This window comes from Arvicola amphibius, chromosome 13, assembly GCF_903992535.2.
Source record: "Arvicola amphibius chromosome 13, mArvAmp1.2, whole genome shotgun sequence".
Taxonomy (NCBI): domain Eukaryota; kingdom Metazoa; phylum Chordata; class Mammalia; order Rodentia; family Cricetidae; genus Arvicola; species Arvicola amphibius.
The window spans coordinates 23666210-23694168 of NC_052059.1; the positions used below are offsets into that span (position 1 = coordinate 23666210).

Genomic DNA, 27959 nt, shown 5'->3' on the forward strand with positions numbered 1-27959 from the left:
AGGTTGTGCAGAACTGCCTGCTCGTCCAAAATCTGCAGATTCCACACAGTAAATTTGTACCAAACTCATGAGGTCCGAAGTAATAAATATCTTTAAGTCCACAGCTGTATATGACTGAGAAAAGTATGATGCGCATGTGTTGAAAAACATTATGCTGATATTACCTGTGATAAGCATGACATGAAAGTCTGCTGATAATTAATTTTCCAATAAAATCAGTTGAATTGTATTAGCATAAAAGCAAAGATTCAAAATTAAAACGCATGCCATAACCCCTAAAACCCTCCTCCATGATACACCATTAAGCAGACTCGTGTAGAATCCTGTTGGGAATAACAGACTACGTAATAAAAAGGTTTTAATAGGTATTTATACATAATTTACAAAGAGGTGGTTATATAAAATAAATGAATATTTAACTGATTTTATATTTAGAAAAAAACAACATTACATTTTGGTGAGACAAAGATAAAACTAATTTTTCACATTAAAAGCTTTTTCTTCGAAACCAAGAAATTATGATGACTTTTTAAAGTTACATATATTTAAATTTTAATTGGGATAGCAACAAATACTTTCAAAACATCGACAAATTAGTGTTTTCCATTCTCCAACATTTTTAAGATTGCAAGTTTATAATGATATTATATTTTAATATCATGAGACAATTATTCTTGAGTGGGAAAATCCTTTTAATTTATGTTTTAGCTATTCCTATAATGATTCACATGTTTAGTTAAAAATCAGATAATTTACTTAGTCTGAACATTTCACCAGGTTCCTCAAATAATAGAGACTTTCATTATGATTATATCTGTATATGGTACATACATCAAAATAAGCTCATTAACTTTATTTGAATCAAACTTAAGCTTTTTAAAGAAGTATTTCATCTGTGTTAGCATTTCCGCTTTCCTAGATTTTGAGCTAAAGTTATTCTGTTTTTAAATCCAAATATTTTACTTTTCCATCTCCTCTAGTACATGTACACTGGGGAAGAAATACAGTTTTATTTAAAAGTGGAGGGGGGAGGGCCTTGGACTTCCCACAGGGCAGGGTACCCTTGCCCTCTCTTAGGACTGGAGGGGGAGGGTGAAGGAGGAGTGGGGGAGTTAGAGGGAAATGGGAGGAGGGAAGGAGGTGGAAATTTTGAATGGTATTATTTATAAAGCAAATAAAATAAAATAAAATGTTTGGAAAAAGTGATTTATTTAGCTTTATTGCATATATCTTTGCTAAAAGGTTAAAGCAAGTTTGACATACACTTTCAACTACTCACCAATATTTTATTATTACATTCTGAACTTCTCTTTTGAAGAAATATCACCTAGATTTCTTTATTGCAATGCAAACTCCCAATGGATGTGTATGTTAACATATATACTTTAGCCATGATATACAGGAATGCTTTCCTATTAAAGGTGATGATAACTTTTTTTTGTTTACATGATTTTAATAATCATTTTTCCTGAGACCCCAAACTTCCAATTTATAGAAATGCATGTTTTTCATAGAGTTGGTTTATATCCTTATTTTTTTCTTAACAATTGCCTGGTTTCTTAAAGTACTACAATGATGATGTGACGATTTAATTCTGTGTTACATGTGACTGGGGTATTCAGTGTGCTTATATTTTTTTCTGAAAGACTTACATTTTATACTTACTTTGAAATTATTTTGTTAATCCATCCACTGGGTATGGTATTTAGGATACTATATTTTTATATCTAAAACCTTTATTTAGGTTCAGAATGTCTGGTATTGCCTCTGATAGTTATTCTAAACTTACTCATACTAAAACACTTTCTCTGCAACTGTAATTAAAGATGGATTGCTTCATTGATTCCATCTTCTTTTTTTCCTTTTAACTATTTATTTATTCTTCTCTCATATGGTACATCCTAACTGGAGCCTCCTCTCCCTTTACTTTTTCCAACTCACCCTTTCTCTTCCACAGATCTACAGCTCCTCCCATTCTATTAAAAAAGAGCAAGTCTCCTGGGGATACGAACCACTCATAGCATAAGATTCAATAAGACTAGGCACAAACCCTCAAATCAAGGCTGGACAAGCAGTTAAGTAGGAAAAAGTGGGGGTCAAGTGCAGGCATTCATGGTTAATCTCTAGGTCCCATCTTTTTCTCTGAGATTGTGAATATGCAGTGCATTGTAGAAATGATGGATTCTATAAGTTTCCCACAAGTCATATTATATATGCTTTTTATGAGTGCAGTTGAGTTGGCTGAGTTCACACACTAAAATTTCTCAAGTAACAGACGGCAGTCCAAATTTCAGTTCAGCACCTTTGCCTTAGCCTGCCTGTTTGAAATCTGGATCATACATATGTGGTTCAGAGAGCAGGCACAGAATTATTTATTATTAGCATTCAATGAAATTTACAAAAGGACCTTTACTTATTTCTCTACTCTGATATTTTTTCCCACATGGAATATCTATGTAAATTGGGTTAGCTGAATGTTTTAATTCTTGGTGATGTTAAGGTAGAAACTCTTAGATTTCCTCACAAACTGCTGAAATATTCTCCAGTATATTTATAACTAAAAGAACCCTGCTGGAGCATCATTCCTTTTGGTCATCCATCTGTCATCTTTTGTCTTCAATGAGTATGTGAGCTTTCTATCCATACAGAGTATAAAGTGTAAGTCATTAATCTATCTACCCTTAATGCATGGTTATTATAACATCTATTAATAAAGAGACACATTATAAATGCAAATGTTTGAAACGCTAAAGGATTATGCATTTTGTACTTTAGTATATATATAACAGTAGGTTCACAATGCTGTAATAAAATAATTTGAAGAAATAAGAAATGTTTGCACAGTGTCATGGAATCTGAAAAGATGAAACAAATTCTAAATCCTTGTTATTAGTCTGAATTTGGTTCACTGATAATTTTATGGCATGTATTTTAGTGATTGTAGCCTATTTTACTTACAAAAAAATGTCAACTTGATAATATTTTAATGATGTTATTGAATCAGTTGCCTATTAAAATATCAATTTTGTTAATGTAACATTGGAAACTGTCTTAGTATCTTTTCTTTTCTTTTTTTTCTCATTTTTTTTTATTAAAGATTTCCATCTCCTCCCCTTTCCCTCCCCTCCCTTCCACCCATACCCCACTCCACCCCTCTCCAAGACAAAGAGCCATCAGGGTTCCCTTCACTATGTTAAGTCCAAGGTCCTCCCAGCTCCCCCTAAGTCCAGGAAGGTGAGCAACCAAACTGACAAGGCTCACAGTGAGCCCATCCATGCTGTAGAGTTCATGTTCATTGCCGTTGTCCTTGGTTTCTCAGTCCTCCTCCACCGTCAGCCACATTCAGAGAGTCCGGTTTGGTCCCCTGTTCCATCAGTCCCATTCCAACTGGACTTGGTGGTCTCCCGTTAGATCTGTCCCACCGTCTCAATGGGTAAACGCACTCCTCACGGTCCTGACTTCCTTGCTCATGATGTCCCTCCTTTTGCTCCTCAACGGGACCTTGGGAGCTCAGTCCGGTGCTCCTATGTGGGGCTCTGTCAACTTTTAACTTTTAACTGAAGAGTGCATTCTTCACTTGCCAGCCTCTTTCCAGGGTTCCAGCTGAGCAGCTTTGGGAAGAACATTTAAGAGAATGTGAGCACAACGCAAAGTGTCTTCAACGCAGCTGTGATATGGGCATCCCTGATTCCTTTTTATCACAGTAACCGTTTGTTACTTTCCAAGGGTTTCCATAGAGAGCTAACAGTCCAATTCCTTCTCACCATTGGAAGATGACTTTTCAGCTTAATGCATACTGCTCTCTCTGTGAAGCTACAGCACATGAATGGGTCTACCTTACTGAGAGGCTGCAGAGCCTAGACAAATGCTCCACAGTGGAAAACCTCAGTACTCTGCACTAAGTCCTAGCCAAACAACAAGAGCATCGTAGAGTGTCAGCCAAAACCACAGAACTGTTCAGGGATATGGAGGTTTTCAGCTTTAGTATCTTTGCACAATTTTGTCCTTATGATTGTTCTTTACTTTTTTCCCATCAGATGTGATCATAGGAAGACAGTGAAAACTTTAAGACAGAGCATGTGCCTGATACTGTTCAGTCCCATCACTGAGACCCAACTTGGCTCATCTCTACCTCTTTCCTGACTGCTCAAAAAATAGTCCAGGCTGCCCATTAGTGTTTAGGTAACAGCTGGAATGCTTCACCCGATATCGTGGGAGGAAAACAAGGTTAAGTATGCTTGTACCACTGAGTTAGTCTTAAGAGATTTATCTCATTGCCCATCCTGATGCTGCCATCTCTAACATGTCATTTCATTGTATGTTTTTATCATTCCATCAGAAATATGGAATAACGTATGTACAAACATTTTTGAATTTTTGAATTGAATAACATATGAAAAGACACCCTGTAGTAATAAGTATTGAGGACTATGAAGCCAATAAGATTTATTACATCTCATCCAGTATCAGAGCTGTTTCCCTGCTGAGGAATAGCTTATATGTCACTACTTTATAGATTTTCTTTTTTTCTTTCTTTTTGTCTATAGCCAAGATTTTCCATAGGTCTTTCCTAATCAAAAGTGATTTTTTTAATTTTGAAAATAGCTATAACTTTTTGCTTCCTTTGTAAACAAAGCCAAAACTTCTCAGCCAATAAAACATATATCCTGACATTCTGTTCTGAAGTTAAGACATTTTTATAATATATAGTCTTTTTAATTTAGCAGTTTCCATAATCCAATATCCCTCAGCAGTCATTGTTTTTGTTACCAAGTATTTAAAAAATTCAAAGTCAACGAAATACTATATAGTATTCAACTACCTATGTATTTTTCATCTTCATATGTTTTGTTCCTTTTAGATTACTTTACTCTTCTTTAAAGACCTGACTTTACTATTTTAAAACTATTAGCTTTTCTATTACTGTCTATATCCATTTCAGTTTCTTTCTTCAGCATCTAAGCACACTTTTAAAATCTTCTACCTGGGCAGTACATTGAGCTCCATAGAGACAGCGGCGGGGCAAGCGAGAGCCGGACGGGCACTGGGCGACTCTGTGCCTCGCGGACGAAAATCAACTAAACATGGGCAAAGGAGATCCTAACAAGCCGAGAGGCAAAATGTCGTCGTATGCATTCTTTGTGCAAACTTGCCGGGAGGAACACAAGAAGAAGCACCCAGATGCTTCTGTCAGCTTCTCAGAGTTCTCTAAGAAGTGCTCAGAAAGGTGGAAGACCATGTCTGCTAAAGAAAAGGGGAAATTTGAAGACATGGCCAAGGCTGACAAGGCTCGTTATGAAAGAGAAATGAAAACCTACATCCATCCCCCCCAAAGGGGAGACCAAAAAGAAGTTCAAGGACCCCAATGCACCCAAGAGGCCTCCTTCGGCCTTCTTCTTGTTCTGTTCTGAGTATCGCCCCAAAAATCAAAGGAGAGCACCCTGGCTTATCCATTGGAGATGTTGCAAAGAACCTGGGAGAGATGTGGAACAACACCGCTGCAGATGACAAGCAGCCCTACGAGAAGAAGGCTGCCAAGCTGAAGGAGAAGTACGAAAAGGATATTGCTGCCTACAGAGCTAAAGGAAAACCCGATGGAGCGAAGAAGGGAGCGGTCAAGGCAGAAAAGAGCAAGAAAAAGAAGGAAGAGGAAGATGATGAGGAGGACAAAGAGGATGAAGAGGAGGAGGAAGAAGAGGAAGATGAAGATGAGGAAGAAGATGATGATGATGAAGTTGGTTCTAGCGTAGTTTTTTTTCTTGTCTATAAAGCATTTAACCCCCCTGTACACAACTCACTCCTTTTAAAGAAAAAAATTGAAATGTAAGGCTGTGTAAGATTTGTTTTTAAACTGTACAGTGTCTTTTTTTGTATAGTTAACACACTACCGAATGTGTCTTTAGATAGCCCTGTCCTGGTGGTATTTTCAATAGCCACTAACCTTGCCTGGTACCGTCTGGGGGTTGTAAATTGGCATGGAAATTTAAAGCAGGTTCTTGTTGGTGCACAGCACAAATTAGTTATATATGGGGACGGTAGTTTTTTTGGTTTTTTTTGTTTTTGTTTTTGTTTTCGTTTTTTTATCATCTTCAGTTGTCTCTGATGCAGCTTATACGAAGATAATTGTTGTTCTGTTAACTGAATACCACTCTGTAATTGCAAAAAAAAAATTGCAGCTGTTTTGTTGACATTCTGAATGCTTCTAAGTAAATACAATTTTTTTATTAAAAAAAATAAAATAAAATCTTCTACCTGTTCAGAGGTTTCTTTCCATCTGGACCTGGCTTCACTCCATTTGTACAGCGTTCTCTGACCACAGAAGACAAAGCTTAAGCTGCAAGGCTCCTGCTGCATTATTCTGCTAGCACATGGCGTGCTGGCCGCTGATTCCAAACCCCTCAAGCTTGACCTGCTCTGACCCTGGAGCAGCATTTATCACCCCAGTTCTGGGAAATTGATGTATCTGAAGTGCAGCAGGCATTTGTGTCCGGTCTCCCCTTTCTGTAGCACACAGGCTGCTCAAGTAATCAGGTTTACTGAAGGGATCATGCCTTAGTACATTGCAAGGACTGGGTGGGCCTGCTTGAGAGAATGAGGTTGCCTGCAAGCCACATCTGATTCTGTATTCAGAAATGTCTTCCAGGTTTCTCAGGCCATCTGTGAAACTATGTGGTACCACATTGGACGCCATATGTCATCAGATTTTTCTTCAATTGCCAACTCACAAATAAGAACATGGAGACTTATTATTAATTGCGACAGCTTAACCTTAACTTAGGTTTTTCTCAACTACCTTTTATAACTTAAAGTAACCCATTTATATTAATCTGCCACATGGTGTTACCTCTCTTTCATTTTGCACCTCCTGTTTCCTCTCCATGTCTGACTGGAGACTCAACCTTTCTTCTGCCCAGAAGAGTCTCACTTATATTTCCTGCCTAGTTATTGATACTTAATCATACACAGAAATGCATCTTCACACATTGTAAAAATATTACACACACACACACACACACGCACTCCTCCTATATTACAACACAGTTAAGATGAAAAGACAATCCTTGAGAGATGCCCTCACTACCAAAGTGTACTTCTAGAGCTAAATAACAGCAGAGGAAAGACCGTATGTGTATATAATAATTACTTTACCTTGCCTTTCACTTTGTTCCCTTGAAAACATCCCGTATAACCACTTTGCTATCATTCAAATGTATGGACTCATTTCCTTTAATTATTGTCCATGTATGTATCCTGGAAAGAAGCTGTGAATACGGTGAATGCAGAGACTCCTTGGCTGATTAGCACTCGGGTGTTGTAGAGAGAGTGGACTACTGCAGGTGCAGAGGCTAATTACCTTACTGTGAACTCTTTCCTGACATCTGGAGCAGGCTGTCCTTGTTCCCCTCTGTGTCTGAATGAACCATCTTGTAAATAATACACATACACAAGCACACACGAAAAGAAAACCTAAACCCTTTTCAAAAATATTTCAACTTAGTAGATGACTAGTTTCCACAAATCCAAGAGCTATAGATAGCATCTTGGGCTTAAACAAATGCTTCCCAATCTTGCTGTGGTGGCCTTTCTGATTCTCTCACCAATTTACGTTAAGTTTGTCTTGATTTATGAACTTCATTGTTCTGCAAACCTATAAAAACTTCAGAAAACTGTTCCATGTGAAATATGGAATGTGAAAGAAACTAAATCTGTGTTTCCAGGCAATAGTCTCTCAGAATGACACCATAATATGCTATTTATTATTATATTCTTTAAGATGAGAGCTATATTCTCTCTCTGTACATATATATATATATATATACATATATAGATAGATATAGATAGATAGATGTGTATAGATAGATTTATAAATAGATCGATGAATAGTTAGGTAGTTAGATAGATGATAGATAGATAGATAGATAGATAGATAGATAGATAGATAGATATCCCATCCACTCAGTCTTCTTAATGTTATATATATATATATATTTGTATATGTGTGTTTATACGATTTTAGGTTTGACAATTTGGTATTGGGTATATTCTTCTCCAATGAAGACTATGTCTCCTGCGCTCAGTTGTCGAGGACCAGGCCTTGACAAAAATACTTCTTACTAGGGTAGGGGCATGGAAATTGAAGAAATATAAGTAAAGAATATGAAGGCACATAAAAAAAATAAGACAGAAAACATAGAAATTATTGGTAGCACATTCCAGTGATTACTGAAATCCTGAAATCCACCTGCATTTTTTCCAAAGCTTTTAGACCCAATGTAAACTAAGAGAGAAGGTAACAAAAGACATTATTAACATGATACCAACAGTTAGCTCACACAGTCAATGACCTCATCACTCTGAAACATCATATCCCTAGCATTTTGTCTTCTAGGGAGTTAAGCTCTAGGCAAGGTAAGCTTAAAAGCACCCTTCCCTAGGTGACCTCATAATTACAAAGGAAGGAGCAGAAATACATTTGTATATCCTGGCCAACTATCAGGATGACATTGAGATATTTTAATTTCTAAAGAGCCTGGGCAACCACCTCCTGAGTTGGGACATGCATTTATTCCTGTAAGTCTCCAAACTCTCTGACCATCAGACAAGGTGGAAATGGGCCTGCATTTTTTGGCCTCCACACTCAGCGTTCCTTAGTTGTCTAAAGTTTGTTATTATTATTATTATTATTATTATTATTATTATTATTATTTATAGTGTGTGGGTGTTTGTGTGTGTGTGTGTGTGTATGTGTGTGTGTGTGTGTGTGTGATCCTAAGGACTCCCAAGCTTCCCCCCTTTCCCTTTAGCATGTCTACTGTCCTCTTGCCTGCTCATGCCACATTCAGGTAGCCATGTTATTAGACCTCAAGGGTGGAGCTTCTCTGACTTTCCCACTGTGGGAAATCACACACTGAACTTCCTGATGTGCTGAATAGGGAACTGAAAAAAATTGTACAAGTCAAAGAAACATCTGATTTGTTTTGTGGATGAAACCATCCTGTGAAGGAGGAGTCCACAAAAATGAAAGAGAGCCATTATTGATCTCTATCTCTCCTGCTCTCTCTGTGCCTTTCTTTCTCTCTCTCTCCCCCTCACCTTTCTCCGTGAGATGAGCTCCTTTGTTCTGCAGCATTTTTTTTCCTGCATTTTTTGTTTCTCCGCGATGAGGTCTTGAGATCACTTCTGAGAATGGATATAAGTTTGACCTCTGACATGGCTCCAGGTGACGTGACCCTGGATGCTTTAAGTGTGACTTTCAGAAATGCTTCCTTTTCCTGGCAGCCAGCACATTACCAGTGTTTAGTCTGCAACCTGGAAACCCTCTCACAGGTGATATGTATAATTTTCTGAAAACTCTGAGTTTCTTATTTGATTTATGTTTGGCTTGTAGGAGAGCTTGACCAGGTGAAGCAGTAGGTTTTAATAAACTGATCAATGAGATACAGAACAGAGAGCATCTAATATAAAGTAAGGTAAAAAGCTAATGTCTTTTAAAAGTATAATAAAAGAATACTATAAGCAAGTCTGCAGTGAAACCACCAAAATGAATAGCTCTATGTGCAGAAAAGGATTTCTTTCCAAACTGCTAATGCTATCTTTTGGGAAGGGCCACAGGAGCATCAGAGTAGTTGGGGGGGGGGTGAGTGGAGAAGCTTTAATGGTTTGAAAAGGGCAGAGAAAGCAGGGTGGAGAAAGGAAGCTGTAAACTGGATCAAGCTGCAAGATAGTATAGTGGGAGAGATGTGGTGGTGAAAAGAGCCAAGAGGCTGTCTGGGGGCCTTGGTAAGCAATAACAGGTGCATGCTAGTATGTACTAAAGGAGCCTGGAGGTTAGTGTGGGGCTTTGACGTATAACCCAGTTGATGTTGCATTTGCAGGAGGTAGGAAGAGGTAATGAAAATGACTCATTTTGGCAGACAGAAACCTGTTTCACAGGTATGTGCGGAAAGATTGTAGTAGAATTTTATCTTTGTGCTAGTATTCTTGTGTCCATCCTGAGCTGATTTATGACTGACCTCTTAAATGTAGTCAGTCACACTGTATTTTTGTGTTTGGGACCTAAAGAATATACTTAAAATCTATGGCAAACTCAGAAGGGCTCGTATTCATTCCTGCAATGGATCAAGTGAGAAAGAGGTGTAATAGGGGTTTAGTGTGTGTGTGTGTGTGTGTGTGTGTGTGTGTGTGTGTGTGTGTGTGCATGTGGTACAGGGCAAAACTCAAGCAGCATATCCACAATCTAACAGTTCTTCCTGTCTCTATGATTTAATGTTAACAAACAAATTAATGCTAAATTATTCATTTTGGCTCACAGTTTGAGAAGGTAACAGTCAACGATGGCAACAGTGGAAAAAGGGATGCTGAACTCTTGAAAAACAGTGTTAGGCTTCTAACTTTTAACCCACACAATAAGACCAATTTCCACATACAGGGGTATTTCACATTCAAACTGTAACACTTAGAGAACTTTAACTGTGAATTTACAATACACACATGTGCATCCTGCAGGATTTGACTAAAGCAATGGCAGTATGGCCTGCAAACTTCTCAGGGTATAGGAGGATAAATAGTAGGAGTCCTTCCATTATGTCCTGTCAGTATGTATCACAGGAGAGGTCTCTTACCACAGATTTCTGGATTGTTCATACTTGGAAAATTGTAGGATGCTGAAAAGTAAAACTTCTGTTAAGATTGATTGTTCTTGCCTTGAATATGTAACAGGCAACACTATTCAAAATTTGCTCAAGCAACATAAAAGTGCAAGTCATCAGCATTTAATTCTATAACTTAGAAATTATTACAGCAGAACCTAAAAGCACTAAAGCAAACATCCTGATACAAGTATATAAAATGAAATGCTTTATTTTTATCACAAGGACTTTACTTGATTTGGTTGTTGCTATGAAAACATTGATACAGGAAGTCACAGTTTTTACATGGTTCTCACACAATTTTCTAAAATTTCCGGAAATCAAGACCAAAGAGTTGGATATGCTAACCATTTAAAGTATTATTTAGAGTCCAATTTTGCTGCTCTACTATTGCAAAGAAAAAAAACATGCATTAAATTTGTTCTTCAGATCTAGAAAAGAAAGTGTTTTATATCAAGCTTTATAAAAAAAAGAAAGATTTTTCTCAAATCTTTGAGATGTACACAAATTATTAATATGCAGGCTATGTTAGAAACTGATTCAGAATTTCAGGAAAAAATGAACAGTAATCAAATGATGGTGTCAGATAATACACAGCAAGCAGAGTGCCAATTATGGAAATGAATGCCCAAGGTCAGCATGATACAATGCTTTTTAATTTGACAAATATTAAAATCAACTTGTTCTTAATGTAATAGATGGCTGTGACAACAGTTAAAGAGCACCAAATGTTTTTGTAATCCCCTGTCAAATTAAAAATGCTGTTGTAAGTGACCTGCTTTCCTGACTACACTAGTTGTAAGGCTCAAAATGTGCACTATTTCCTTGGTTTCAAAAACATCAGCTAGACATGCAGCTGAGATGAAAGTCATAATGAGCATCCATCTCCTTCAGTTGAAAGTACACAATGGCAATCTGTTGCCAAAGCACATTTTATAGTTCCTCTCAGGTGATTTTTCTTGAATGAGCTACGGATTTATTGTTACAATTCTGTGAGTTTTATTCATGATTCTTCATAAAGTCTTCAGTAAGGCTTGTGTTTGTCACACTCCTTTTCTTTCTCACTAGCCAACTTACAAGATTTATTCATATCTTTAATCCTGATTGTGGTAGTTTGAATGTTATTGGCTCCCATAAGGTCATAGCAAGTAGCAAAATTAGAAGGTGTGTCTTTGTTGTGGTAGCTATGACCTTGTTGGAAGAATTGTTTTACTTTGGGCTTTGAGGTCTCCTTTGATCAGGCTCATTGTGACACTCAGCTCACTTCCTCTTGCCTGTTGATGAATATATCTCTGCTTCTTCTCCAGCACATGTCTCCCTACAAACTACCAGGTTACACCCTGATAATAGTGTACTGAACCTAAAATCTATAAGGTGCCCCCAATTAAATGCTTTCCTTTATAAGAGTTTACCGACTAATGGTTATGTCTTCACACTAACAGAACAGAAGCCATAATGAAGACATTGATATACAGAATACATATTTGGTTTTTTTTTGTTCAAACGTGTACATATACTTTCAGAAATGGCCACATGAAAATCTATAGAAGTTTCATTTTTAATGATCATTCTTAAAGAAAAACTGAAATATTAAACATCATTTCTTTTGAAATTTAAACAAGAACATGAATGTCTATTTGGAAATAATGCGTTTTTCTTTTACTTTTGACAATATAATATAATCAAATTATTTCCTCCTTACCCTTTTCACTTCAAATTCTTCCATATAACCTCTCCCTGTTCAGTTTAAAATTCAATGTCTATATTTTAATTAATTGCTTACATGCAAATATTTATATACATGTACATATTTGTTTTTATTTTTAGATTTTAATGAATTCTATATGAACTTTAATTTATTTCTTACAGAAATAAAAGTGAAGGGTTTCAGAAGCCACTGTCTGCCTTCTAAGAAAAAAGTTGCCAACATTCCCACATATGAATGAAATATGGACCTAGTAAAGGAACCAAAATAACCACTCCATGGGTGAAAGGAAAACTTTATACCAAACTTCCAGGACTGTATCTGCAGAAAACAGGGAGAAGCATCAAGGGGAATGTTTTCAGGCTTGTATGGGAACTAGAGAAAGGAAGCTTCTTATCTGGGGTGGGACTCTGGAGCCAGGATGGAGGGAGTCTAGAGGCTAGGACTGACCTTGAAAAGTTAACAGTCACGTTGCTAATGGAAGAGTCATCCACACCTTTTCTCAGATGTATGGAGAATGATGAATAAATTTTTCTTTCTTTCTTTTTTTTTTTTTTCTTGTAGGAAATTACTTCAAGCCTCTGGGGAATGCTAGATTCTATCTAAAGGTCTGAACTTGGGAAAAGGAATTTCTTGGGGGGGGTAGGGAAAGAGATATTCCAACCTTTTGCTCTGATAAAGGGACTATGTAGTCTCTTCTGCAAGGTGATGGATGGAAGAAATGGTTTGGTGGTTACAGATGGGTTAGACTTGTGTGGTAGAAAGGAAATGCCACCTTCAGGGACTTTTGCAAAGGTGCACAAAGGAAGTATGGCGTTATGTTAAGGGGCCCACTCTTATTGTAGATATGGTTGAGACAGGAATTCATTTAGAATAGTCCTACAAAACGATGGCTCAAGAGAATTCTCTCACAGCCTGAACTGTAGGATGATTTCAGACCATTGAATGATCTCTACGTTATTATCTAGAAGGGTATCAGATATTTCCTTGAGAAATTTAAATTCTCCACCTCCACATGACATAGAAGCAAGCTGTTTTGGGCAAAAGTTAGACAGATCACTGTGTGACAACCAGAGACTGGGCAAAGAAGGAACAAAAAATGTCTATTATTTTCAATTGTATATATATATGGAACTTCCAGGCTTGCAGCTTGTGGAGGTCTTGCTGTCTGGGAGGTTAGGATAACAAAGGGAGCCCCAATCAGGAAGGTGAGAAAGGAGGCATTTCTAAGGGATGGGTGCTAGGCAGGTGAGCTTAAGCTTCAAAGGTCCTACAGTCTGGCAGCTATTTTATCAGAAAAGGCGTCATGAGTCCATTTGTAGCAGATGAATCCAGGTTTTAATTCTTTGCAGTTTAGCTGCTGATGGTGTGGTAAGGATGACCAGACATGAACTGGTCCAGAGTCATTTGAAGAGAAGTTTTCAAATAAAATCAATCTACCGGTAATATTGTTTGGGAGATAGGGAGAACATGATCAGTGTGTTCTTGGAGAAGATGTTTCAAGAGGGTGAAAAAATGGAAGAGTCATAGAGTGGGGTCCGTTCCAGCGATGCTAAATTTCCTAGAAGAAAGGGATAGCCATCCATCACTTCAAAGGGCTAAGGAAGGGAGGGGCTCTGGGTGTGACGTGAATATGAGTAAGGGACAGAGATAGAAGTCAAGTGCAAGGGAAACGGAAGTCAGAAGAAGACACTTTCGATAAATGAGTCTTAATAAGTTTACTAGCACTTTCCAACCTTGCTGAGGACTGATGTCAATAATGACTGTGGAGGTGTCATTGATCCCCTAAGGCTCTGGAGATTAAGTGTGTGATTTTGAAAGTGAATACAGGGCCATTATCTGAGTGTATGGATCTAGGAACTCCAAATCTGGATAAAATGTTATTTGTCAGGTAGGAAACAACCACCTGCCATCTTAGAAGTAGCAGGGAAAGCTTCTACCCATCCTGAGAATTTGCCAACCATAACAAGATTTATCTCTTCAGTTAGGAGGCACAGGTCTGAAATCTGATCTGCCCATCCTCCCCTAGAAAGCCACCCTAAATTTGTGAGAGTTAAAAGAAGGAGGGAACTTCAAGGCTCCCTCTGGGTCTTGTAGTACAGTGGAACTGAAGGTAAAAGGCAGGTAAAACATTCTTAAGAAGGCCAGCAAGGCTAGGGTGAGAGAAGGAGGTTGGAGCAATCAGGAGAGATTTCTCAGTGTAAAAAGATTAGCGAATAGCTCTCATGAAGGACTTCGCTTGCAAGTCAGGAAGACAGTATCTGTCCTGTAAGATAAACCAGACCTAAGGACTCAGGAAAGCTCCCAAAGATTGGAGGGCTGGTCATTGGGACACAAGGTTTATAGGAATTAGTCTCAGCTGCACTAGAAAAAGAGTAAAGGAAGGCAGGTAGGAATATAGGCTTACACCTCTTAGCACTTTCGTCAGGGAAAGCATTTTCCAAGGCTACATCATTAGTAAGCTCATGGTGACCCTAACAGTGAATAACTGCTCCATGTTTGAGAAGATAAGAGACTTTTAGCAGCTTTAGAATTAAAGGCCATTCGTAATGTATTTGCCTCTGGCTCTGAGAAAACCTCCCTCTTGCCAAATGGAAGCATAGTGGTGTTGAATGTGGAAAGCATACTTACAATCTGTGTATGTATTGATGGTTTTGTCTCATGATAAAGTGAGGCCCCTAGTGAGGGCTATGGGCTCTGGCATTTGAGAATTAAGGCTTGGTGGTAGAGGGACATATTCTAAAACCTGGTCAGAGGAGACTATGGAATAGCTTGCTTGGCATGAGGAAGTGGAGCTGAGAGGAACTTCCATGTATAAACCAAATATAGAGAGGCTATGTCAGAAAGGAAACAGAAAAAATGGAAATTTCTGTAGGCAATTGCTTCAAGTGATGCTAAACAGGAATGGGTGAGGGTGGTGCTCTTGGGAAGGTAGCAAGGTTAAGTGGAGGGCAGGAAGTGATGCTAAACAGGAATGGGTGAGGGTGGTGCTCTTGGAAAGGTAGCAAGGTTAAGTGGAGGGCAGGAAGCACATGCGATATCAGGGTTTTCTAGGAAGGTTTTGGGAAACAGCTGAAGGCTACAAGGGGAGAGAGTAGAGAGGCACTTGTGTAGATCACTTGTAGAGATCACTCAAGAGGTTTGATGAGAGGACAGAGGGGGCCACCGAAAGCAAGGTTACAAGCCATCTGGTCTTAACGGACACCGCAGCTAATGCTCCTGAGGGAGACTGCTGTGCCCTGACTTGGATCTCCATGGTTGTAAAGGTAGGCAGCAAGGGCAAAGGTGGATAATCTCATTTGTCCTAAAACTCACAGAGCCGTTCACCAATTTTCAGAAGTATAAACAATAAAAATTTTAGTCAAGGACAGGGACAGTCAGAGTAAAAAACTTGTAGGGCTGCATTTCAGAGGGAGGAGAAGGAAGGTATGACAGGCTTAGCAGGCTCAAGGGCTCTAGTTTTCAACCTGTAGGTCACAATCCCTGTGGGGTTCACCTATCTGATAGTCTCCTGTGTATCAGATATTTACATTACAACGCAGCAATAAAATAATTCTATGGTTGGAGGTCACCACAAAAGAAGGAAGTGTATTAAATGGTCATAGCATTAGGAAGGTAGAGAACTACTCATCTAGAGTCTCTATTATAGGGCCCTTGGGTGCTTCACAGGGAGGCCAAACAAGAAGAAATTATTTGGGACTCCACATACTAAGGTATCCTGACAAGCCAAGGAACGAGACAATCTCTTCCTTGGTGACTGGAGGTATGAGGGACCACAGTACTATCTACAATGGAGAGTAAATTCACAACTATTCGGGGATGACAGAAAGCCTATAATGCTTGACCTGAGAGACAGAAAGTTTAGCTTTGAAAGTAGAGACTTTGTTTCCTAAAAAGCGAGGAAGCTAAGCAGGAGTGGCTCTGACAGGAAGACTGATTTGCTGCAGGATAAACGATCCTCTAAATATTGGAATAAGTGGCTGGGTAGAGGAGGCTAGTGGCTAGAGCCTGGCTGGAAAAAATGGGGGCTCTTCTAAAGCCCCTGGAAAGGACAGTCTAAGTAAACTGGAATGTTGTATATGTGTCAGAACCCTACCACGTGCGAATAGAGAGATCCTATGAATCTTAGTATAAAGTGTGCTAAAATAAAAAAAAAAAAAGTGTCCTTAAACTCCACGACAGTAAAAATAGGTAAAGAAGGGGGAACCTGAGAGAATAGAGTATAGTGGTTAAAGGGTACAGGGTATACAGGAAAAAAGATACATTAATAATCCCGGGGTCCTAGACTAGGCACTTAGAAACATCAAGTTTAGTCCTGGCAGGATAGGAATGTTATAGGGTGAGTTAGTGCACTTAGAATACCTTTATGAAGAAAGTGCTGGATGGTTGGGTTTAAGCCTTTTCTATGTTTCAGAGGAATATGGTTTTGGGTGTGACAGTAAGAGGAAGTAGGGTCCCAGAAAAGTAATTTCGAAGGAGGATGATATTAAGGCCACTGAGGGAGAGGAAGTGTCCTAAACTTTTCTGTTAATAAGGAAGTCTGTTAGTGGGAATAGAGATTCATTAGTGCTCATAGGGAGTTCATCAGAGGTTAGAAGAAGAAGAACGATTCCAGGAGGAGAGTGGAAAATAATTGGTTGAAAGTAAAAGTGTAACCTAACAATGACATCTCCATCCATTTGCCTGCAAAATTCAAGATGTCATTGTTTTTTACCGCTGAGTAGTATTCTAGCATGTATATATTCCACAGTTTCTTCATCCATTCTTCCACTGAAGGGCATCTAGGCTGTCTCCAGGATCTGGCTATTACAAATAATGCTGCTATGAACATAGATGAGCATATGCTTTTGTTGTATGATTGGGCATCTCTTGGGTAGATTCCCAATAGTGGAATTGCTGGGTCCTGGGGTAGGTTGATCCCGAATTTCCTGAGAAACCGCCACACTGCTTTCCATGGATGGAAATAGAAAACACTATTCTGAGTGAGGTAACCCAGACCCATAAAGATGAACATGGGATGTACTCACTCATATTCGGTTTCTAGCCATGATTAAAGGACATCGAGCCTATAAGTTTGGGATCCTTGAGAAGATAATAAGAAGAACCTCCACCTGACGATAGATGAAGAAAATGACAGAGCCCCACCTTGGAGCACCGGACTGAGCTCCCAAGGTCCTGATGAGGAGCAGAAGGAGAGAGAACATGAGAAAGAAAGTCAGGACCGTGAGGGAACCTCCAGCTGGCGACAGATGGGGAAGGTGACTAACAATGACATCTCTGCTCAATAATGGGGTTGGGCGACTAGGTATAATGATGAAGGAGGGAGCTATCAGTTGGCCACAGAATAACAAAGGAGGGGATCTGTAACCCTTTGCTGGTGGGGCTGAGAATCAACACCCACCACAGACATTTGAGAAGGGAAGTTCGACTTGAGTACAGCAGAAAAATAGAACAAGTAGCTCACAAATCTATTATGAATTAAAGAAACTTATGACCTACCTGGGCAATCTCTCTTGGTTTCTCAGTTGTCCAGAAGATAGGAGAAATTTTCCTTTAAAGGAGATACTTGAGGGACTGGCCTACTTTGTCTAGTCAAACTGCGAAAGTCAGCTCTGATTTTTAGGGTCTGTTTGCCACAGTTTGGTCAGGTTCCTGGCAATGGGTAAGGAGAAGGGCAGTTTTTTTCACCCAGTGGCCAGCTTTGCAGCATTTAAAGCATGCTACAGATGGAGAACTGCTGTGCCCCATCATCTCCTTTGTAGACAACTTTAGGGCTGCTTCCCGGAGCAGGCACTTCTTTCTATCACACTTAAAAAAAAAAAAAAGTCTTTTCCAGCTTATGCTTAAAAACATTAAAATGCTATATTCAACAGATCTCTATGGAATATTTGAGGTTCATCATCTAGTCTTTTAAGTTCCTTTCTAATATCAGAAATTGGCTGGGAAAGAAATGAGAGCTGAGGACAAGCATGCCCTCTTAAGAACTAGAATATAGCTTTATGTACTAAAGAAGTGCCTCTGTAAATTACGCAAGGAATTAATCAGGATCCTCAACTAAGACACCAAAGCCCATTTCCATAGTGACACACTTACTCTAAAAAGGCTACACCTTTTCCAAAAATGGCACACTGTTGAGGACCATTTTTTCTAAACCACCACTGTCCACTTATGGCCCCCAAAGGCTTTGTAGGCATACTACAATGTTAAAATACATTCAAGCCAACTTCAAAGTCCCCGTTGTCTATCACAGTCTCAACAATACTTAGGTGTCCAAAGTTTCGTATTTTTTGAGATTTATGCAATCTCTTAAATTTTACTCCCTTTAAAATCAAAAGATGGATCACATATTCCCACATATAATGGTACAGACATGCAATACTGTTCCAAAGCATAAGGAAGGGAGCATACTAAGAAAATATGGAGCAAAGCAAAACTGAAAACCAGCTGGGCAAACTCCAAACTCTGATCTCCATGTCGGTTGTCAAAACGCTCTTCAGATCTCCAACTCCTTTCAGCTTTGGTGATGGTGATAGTCTTCTCCTTCTTGGCCTGGTTCTACTCCCTATTATCAAATTTCCTTAGCAGGTTTCTGACAGTAGTGGCATCACCGAGATACTGGGCTCTTCTAGGCAATCCAAGCTTCACCTTCACAGTTTTACACAGTGACCTCTCTAGCCCTCCATTCAGGGACACCCCTGGTACATGCCTTGCCTTAGTGGCTTTCTTTAGCGATGGAGGAAAAGCTCATAGACCCCCCTCTTTTATCCATAAATTCAGAACTACATGTCTGAACTGTCAATCTCTGCTGCTTGCTAGACCTAAAACCTGGCCCTCTTGTTCAAATGTATCTTCACCAACCTTCTGTTTTGGGTGTTTTCTATTCCTCCCTAATGTAAGGCATATCCTGTTTCCCTTCTGAGGTCGACAAATCCTTAAAGTATAGAGGTTGATGTAATTTAGCAGTTTTTTCTAGTATCCAATGTCTCTGGGACTGTCGTTCTTTTCTCATTAGCATTCAATATGTACCTAAGCAATCTAACTCTTGGTGTCTATGTTACCCCTACCAAATTATTAACTGTATCTTTTAACTAGATCTTTTTTATTGATTTAATAGACCTATACATTTTTCTCAGCTTCCCTTCCATCCTCTCTCCTCTCCTTCTACCCTCTCCCATGGTCCCCATGCTCCCAATTTATTCAGGAAATTTTGTCTTTTTCTATGTTCCCATGTAGATTAGATCCATGTACTCCTCTCTTAGGGTCCTCCTTGTTGCCTAGGTTTTCTAGGATTGTGAATTGTAGGCTGGTTTTCTTTGCTTAATGCTTTATACTACCATGAGAATAGCATATAATTTTGAGTTTTGAACAGAATCATAAGAACTTTGAGCAACTTTACTTAAATTTCCTGATTTAAAACCTGCCTTTCCTGATATATTTGCATCAGTATAGAATGTAGGGTGCCCAAGGAACTGATGAGCCTTTACATTGTGAGGAAGGATCCCTTTGTTCTTTTTTTTAAAAGTGAAGTCTCGTGATTTGAGGGTATTTGTTTCTAATCTCTCTCAAGAAATCACTGCAAGCTCTTTGCCAGTGTTCATTTTCTGCCTATAATGAGGAAATTTCAGCATTTGTACAAGTTACCACCATCTCTGTTGAGTTTATTCCTGTAAATGAGCAAAGACTCAGCATTCCTTTCAAAATAAGTGAAGAAGCTCTTCTAGTTAGGTCTTTAATTTTTCACTCTGTGTGGTAAAACTATCCATTCTAAGAGATTATCTTCTCTCTGCATAAGAATACCTGTAGAATAATGCATAGATAGTAGCATGGCCTGGATAAAATCAAGTTCTGGATCCAAGAGATCTACATGTTCATCATTCAATTTCTCTTCTATCAAAGCTAATTCTCTTGCAGTCTTGGACTACTTAAGTCCTTATACTCTTGTAAGGCTTGAAATAAATCACTTAGTTTTAGACCACTTCATCCAAGTGTGGGTCATAGCCAGTTAATATCTCCCAATAGTTTTTGAAAATCATTAAGAGCTAATAATTGATTCTCCTCATTTATACTTTCTGTGGTTGGATTTCTTATAAAACTATCCTATATCCAAGGAAATTGATAGAATTCTCTCTCTGAATTTTTTTCAGTTGGAATTTGTAGTCCTCAATAATGGAATTTTTAAAATTTCTTTAAGCATTTTTCTTTTTAACTTCTTCTGAATAAGCTAGTAAGATTTCATTCATATAGATATAAATTATAGATTGAGGTAAATATTTATGAATTATTTCTAATGACTGCTTTCCAAAATATGACACATGACACAAGGTGGGACTATTTAACATCTCTTGTAGAAAAATTTTGCATCTACACCTTTTAGCAGGCAGGGAATTATTACAAGTAGGCATTGTGAAGGTAAATTTTTCTTGATCCTGTTCTTGAAAATGTATAGTAAAAAAAGCAGTATCTTAAATTAATCACAATAATGGATCATAATTTAGGTAATAGAGAAGGCAAGGAATTCCAAGGTTTAAAGAGTCAATTGGTTGAATCATCTTATTTGTGGCTCTTATATCTGCTAACTTTCTCCATTTTTCCAGGTTTCTATTTAATGACAAGTGCAGGAGAATGCCAAGGTCTAGTCAATTTTTTCAATATGTTGAGTGTCTAGCTGTTTCTGTACCAATTTTTTAGTGCCTATAATTTTTCTGATGTTGAAAGCCATTGTTCCACCGCCACAGGTTTGTCAGTTAACCATTTTAAAGGCAGAGTTGTTGGTAGCTTTGGAAGACCAACAATTGTCCCCATCTTCTGTATAACTTAAGCAGTTTGCAACTGTTCTTGATAATAATTTGTAATATTTCTCTCAGAAGCATTTTTTATGTTATGTTTTGTTTCTGAGATTAGAGGAGTGTTAATCTTTGTTTTGAATTGCTACAACAAATCATGCCCCCATAAATTCATTGCTATTTTAGCCACATATGGATTTAATTTTTTCATCTCTTCTTTAAACTACATACATTTGACTTATTTTGCACTTTGTATAACCCAAGGTAAAGTTCCAATCCTAAAAGTTGAACATTTGCCTCCTGATGTGGCAAATTTGGATGCCAAAGTTTTGGTTAAATTATTGTTACATTATTTATGCAACTGTGTCTACTAAAACCTCAATTTCAATGCTATTTTATATATTTTTAGCTTAGGTCTGTGATCATTTATATCATTAGTATATTAGTTTTGTGGCATCTTCTGAATTTTCTATTGTATATATAGAAGTTGCTATGTCTTTGATCATATCTAGAACCACTTATTTTTTAAACAATAGCTAGTAAGTATTTTACTTGCTCTGTGGATGAGATTTTTTAATGATGGCAGGGAATGATTGAGCCAACTTTGATACTGGACCTTGCAGGATGCCCCCAGGGTGTTTCCCAATAGCAAAGGATTACCTTACCTATCTGTTGTTGATCTGCATTCATGAGTACAGTGTCAAACCTTCTGCATCCTCTAGGGTTATTGTTCAGGTTATCTCTAGAAAAAAAAAAAAACATTCCTAGGATCATCTTGCCAGCAATGCCTTTTTAAATGACTTTGTTTACCACAATTAAAACATCTGACATTTTTGACTTTTAATAAAATTTCAAGAATTTACTGATCCTATCAAAGCAACATCATAAACACGAAATCCACTATGAGCTCCATTTCTAATCCATTCATCTCTTTGTGCTGATCTTGCCTTTAAAAGCCTAATCACCTTTACCATAAAAGGGTACTGAATTTTGTCAAATGATTTTTCAGCATCTAATGAGATGACCATATGTTTTTTTTTTTCCTTCAGTTTATTTATATGATGGACTACATTGATAGATTTTCGTATGTTGAACCAGCCCTGCATCTCTGGGATGAAGCCTACTTGATCGTAATGGATAATTTTTCTAATGTGTTCTTGGATTCGGTTTGCTAGTATTTTATTGAGAATTTTTTGCGTCAATGTTCTTGGTTGAGTCTTTGTGTGGTTTAGCTATCAGGGTAACTGTAGCTTCATAGAAGGAATTTGGCAGTGACTCTTGTGTTTCTATATTATGAAATACCTTAAGGAGTATAGGTATTAGGTCTTCTTGGAAGTTCTGGTAGAATTCCGCATTGAAACAATCTGGTCCTGGGCTCTTTTTGGTAGGGAGGTTTCTCATAACAGTTTCTAATTCTTCGCGACTAACAGGACTACTTAGAGCATTTATAAAGGTCTTGGAGAGATTAGGGATACATGGGTCATTCCTAAATATAATAAAAGCTATTTACAGCAAGCAGACAGCTAACATCAAATTAAACGGAGAGAAACTCAAGGCTATTCCACTAAATTCAGGAACATGACAAGGCTGTCCACTCTCTCCTTATCTCTTCAATATAGTGCTTGAAGTTCTAGCAATAGCAATAAGACAACATAAGGGAATCAAGGGGATTCGATTTGGAAAGAAAGAAGTTAAACTTTCATTATTTGCAGATGATATGATAGTGTACATAAGCGACCCGAAAAACTCTACCAAAGAACTCCAACAGCTGATAAACTCCTTCAGTAATGTGGCAGGTTACAAGATCAACTCCAAAAAATCAGTCGCCCTCCTATACACAAAGGATAAGGAAGCAGAGAGGGAAATCAGAGAAGTATCACCTTTCACAATAGCCGCAAATAGCATAAGATATCCGGGAGTATCTCTAACCAAGGAAGTGAAGGATTTATTTGACAAGAACTTTAAGTCTTTGAAGAAAGAAATTGAAGAGGATACCATAAAATGGAAAAATTGAAGGATCTTCCCTGCTCGTGGATTGGGAGGATCAACATAGTAAAAATGGCAATTCTACCAAAAGCAATCTATAAATTCAATGCAATCCCCATCAAGGTCCCATCAAAATTCTTCACAGATATTGAGAGGACAATAATCAACTTTATATGGAAAAACAAGAAACCCAGGATAGCCAAAAAAATCTTATACAATAAAGGTACTTCTGGAGGCATTACCATCCCTGACTTCAAACTCTATTACAGAGCCACAGTATTGAAAACAGCTTGGTATTGGCATAAAAACAGAGAAGTTGACCAATGGAATCGTATAGAAGACCCGGATCTTCTAACCACAAACCTATGAACACCTGATTTTTGATAAAGGAGCCAAAAGTACACAATGGAAGAAGGAGGGCATCTTCAACAAATGGTGCTGGCATAACTGGATGTCAACCTGTAGAAGAATGAAAGTAGATCCATATCTATCACCATGCACAAAACTCAAGTCCAAATGGATTAAAGACCTCAATATTAATCTGACCACACTGAGCTTGACAGAGGAGAAAGTGGGAAGTACTCTACAACAAATGGGCACAGGAGACCGTTTCCTACGCGTAACCCCAGCTGCACAGACATTAAGGGCAACATTGAATAAATGGGACCTCCTGAAGCTGAGCAGCTTCTGTAAAGCAAAGGACATTGTCACTAAGACACAAAGGCAGCCTACTGACTGGGAAAAGACCTTCACCAACCCTGCAACTGACAAAGGTCTGATCTCTAAAATATATAAGGAACTCAAGAGACTAGCCTTTAAAATGCTAATTAACCCAATTAAAAAATGGGGTGCTGAACTGAACAGAGAATTCTCAACAGAAGAAGTTCAAATGGCCAAAAGACACTTAAGGTCATGCTCAACCTCCCTAGCTATCAGGGAAATGCAAATCAAAACAACTTTGAGATATCATCTTACACCTGTCAGATTGGCTAAAATCCAAAACACCAATAATAACCTTTGCTGGAGAGGTTGTGGGGTAAGGGGTACACTCATCCATTGCTGGTGGGAATGCACACTTGTGCAACCACTTTGGAAAGCAGTGTGGCTGTTTCTCAGGAAATTCGGGATCAACCTACCCCAGGACCCAGCAATTCCACTATTGGGAATCTACCCAAGAGATGCCCAATCATACTACAAAAGCATTTGCTCAACTATGTTCATAGCAGCATTATTTGTAATAGCCAGATCCTGGAAACAACCTAGATGCCCCTCAGTGGAAGAATGGATGAAGAAAGTGTGGAATATATACATGCTAGAATACTACTCAGCGGTAAAAAAGCAATGACATCTTGAATTTTGCATGCAAATGGATGGAAATAGAAAACACTATTCTGAGTGAGGTAACCCAGACCCAAAAAGATGAACATGGGATGTACTCACTCATAATCGGTTTCTAGCCATAATTAAAGGACATTGAGCCTATAATTTGGGATCCTTAAGAAGATAATAAGAAGGTGAACCCCCCAAAAAAGATATAGTAATCCTCCTGGATATTGGAAGTAGACACGATCGCCAGGCAAAAATTGGGAACTTGAGGATTGGGCGAGATGGGGCCAAGGGAAGATGGGGAGAGAAAAGCGTGAAGGGGAGAATGGGGGGAGCTCGGAGGAATGGGATGCTTGGGATACAGGAAGGGTGGATATGGGAGCAGGGAAGCATATATCTTAATTTAGGGAGCCATCTGACGGTTGTCAAGAGACTTAATCCTAGAGGGGTTCCCAGGTTACCAGGGAGACGCCCCCAGTTAGTTCCTTGGGCAGCTGAGTAGAGGGAGCCTGAAAAGGCCAGTTCCTATAGCCATACTGATGAATTTCTTGCATATCACCATAGAACCTCCACCTGGCAATAGATTGAGAAAATGACTGAGCCCCACATTGGAGCACCGGACTGAGCTCCCAAGGTCCTGATGAGGAGCAGAAGGAGAGAGAACATGAGAAAGAAAGTCAGGACCGTGAGGGGTGCGTTCACCCATGGAGACGGTGGGACAGAACTAATGGGAGATCACCAACTCCAGTTGAATTGGGACTGATGGAACATGAGACCAAACCAGACTCTCTGAATGTGGCCGACGGTGGAGGCTGACAGAGAAGCCAAGGACAAAGGTGCTGATCTTTGACTCTTCTGCATGGACAGGCTCTGTGGGAGCCGTCTCAGCTTGGTTGATCACCTTCCTGGACCTGGGGGGAGTTGGGAGGACCTTGGTCTTAACATAGAGTAGGGAACCCCGATGGCTCCTTGGCCTGAAAAGGGAGGGAGGGAGGGAAGGGAAGGGGGAGGAGGAGGGGAGGAGATGGAAATTTTTTAAATAAAAAAAGTCACAAATCCAAAATTCCAAAAAAAAGCCTAATCACCCATTTTAATTAGCATTTCAAGAGCTAATTATTTAATTAATATTTGTATTACTTCTATATCTGATAATATTCTCTTTACAGCTGAATAAATCTTTGTAAAATATAAAATAGTGAAGGTTTCTTTTGGGCCTTGTATAATTTTGGTAAATGACTCAGTCTTCCTTCCTAGTTTTTCAAACTTGTTTCAAGTATTCAAACCTGTTGTGCAACATAAAGCCTAAGTGAGATCATTGAATATAAATAATCCTTGCAAAATAGCATACTAGACTGGAAGAAATTGGTCTTGGGATATTTTCATTCCTCTAACCCCACCTTATTGTTCTATGAACATAGATTCTCTTTTAACTATGATTTCCAATGTTACTCTGGGCCAGCTTCCAATATTGCTGTAGCTAAATCTTATCAGTTTTGTGAGATAATTCTGTTTCATGTTACCCATAAATTTAACATTTGCTTCATAAAGGGTGAATGTATACCAAATGAGATAACTGCTTCCTTAATTCTCTTCAATCTTAAACTTCTAAAGATACTAGTCAACTTATGCATAGCCTTGAAATTTTTTATTATCACGTGGTTGTCCTTATATGGTAACTGGATACACTAAGGTTGGTTTTCTAATATCCTTGGGACACTCTTCAATTTGTTAATCAAATGATGTATTAGGTTCTGATCTAAATACCTCTGTGTCTGAATACTTTTTTATTTTCATTAGTAGGTCCTTCTAAGGCTTGTATCCTAGCAGATTTATTATTATTATTATTATTATTATTATTATTATTATTATTATCATCATTATCATCATCATCATCATCATCATCATCATCTTAATCATTATTATTTGTAGAAAGACTAAAATATAGAACTCTGGACTGGTATTGAGGACCAGTAGGGAGCGAGACAAAGCTAGATGTGTTGGTGTAGGCAGAAAGGTGAAAGGTTCATGGCCATAGCATGGTTGAATATTGCCCTGCATTGGGTGCCATATGTAGCAATTATCTAAATTATTCTTTTATTAATAAAAACTTATGAGTCAGATGTGGGACAAAAAAGAGATTGGTCAAAAGAAGAGGCAGAGAAGTGACAAGTGGCCTCTTCTCTCTTTCTCCTTCCTTGATCCAAACTGACCAAGAATCTTACAAATTCCTCCTTTCTACTTTCTGTGAGTCTTTATGTGTCCTGGATCCTCCCAAAAGTTTTATGACTTTTTGTGGTCAACAAGTAGGTAGCTTTACCCTCAGATTCAAGGTAAACTTTTATGTCAGTCTTAGGAGTGTCAGAGTGTGACTGAAATGTCACACAGCAGACCATATTTTTATTGTATTGAAAATGTGAATTAGTGCAGTAATCATAAAAAGGTTTGCTGTAAATATTATCACTCATTGGCCCTCTGCTTTAGGTCAAGTGTAGCACCTGGTTTTACTAGTTTAAAAATGTTAATTGTGAGTATGAAAGAGAAATGCTTTAGAGGCAATAGGTAGGACAAGGATGCATATTGTGTAAATTTACTCCAGAACTTTTGATAACAGATAGAATCAGCAGGGAGAGGAATAAAGGCACAGCATTATTTCTAAGCAAATTGTGCATGGAAGCATGCTTTATACGAACAGTTTTATTTTTTCTAAGCTTCTACATAATTTACATAGAGATAACCCGTATTGATATAAATTTAAATAAGCCAGTTAGAAAGGGTTCTATTGTCCTTGGCTCCTCGGTCGGCCTCCACCATCACAATGGGCTTGGTCTCTATGACATGGACGGGCTCTGTGTGAGCCTTGTCAGTTTGGTTGCTCACCTTCCTGGACCTGGGGGGAGTTGGGAGGACCTTGGACTCAACATAGTGTAGAGAACCCTGATGGCTGTTTGGCCTCAAGAGGGAGGGAGTGGGGGTGTGGGTGGAGGGGAGGGGAGGGAAGGGTGAGGGGGGGAGGAGGAGGGGAGGAGATGGCAATTTTTAATAAAAGATAAATAAACTGGAAAAAAAAAAAGAAAGGGTTCTATTGACTCTAGCTAACCTCAAATGATTCTGCAATGAAAGAATAGATCAATTCACATACTCAGCAAGGATGAAGCAGAAGGAATTAGAAACCAAATGAAACTAATCTCTTAAAGGCATAGGCAGCAAAATACCTACTATAGAAAAATCTAAGCCTCCGCATAACCTCTCCAAACAGTGACAGTTATTAGAAACTAAATGTTCAAATGTTTAAGTCTATGGAAGTCATTTCTCACCCAAAGCATATAACTCATAAAAATGGGCAGTGTTACATTATGGAAATTCTGTAAGTGACCACAATGAGGAATGTTTTCTGAGTGGAAGTAGTATGGGGCAATGGTCTCTATTCTGTCAACTATGTTTTAAATAAGCGCTGATTGGCTAGTACCCAGGCAGGAAGTAAAGGCAGAACAACCAGAAAGGAAGTAGAGG

At 38.5% G+C, this 27959-nt stretch overlaps 1 pseudogene; it reads left to right on the top strand.

The window, feature by feature from the left end:
- Positions 1 to 5084: 5084 nt before the first annotated feature.
- On the top strand, positions 5085 to 9414 carry LOC119800328 (annotated as a pseudogene).
- The last annotated feature ends 18545 nt before the right edge of the window (positions 9415 to 27959 follow it).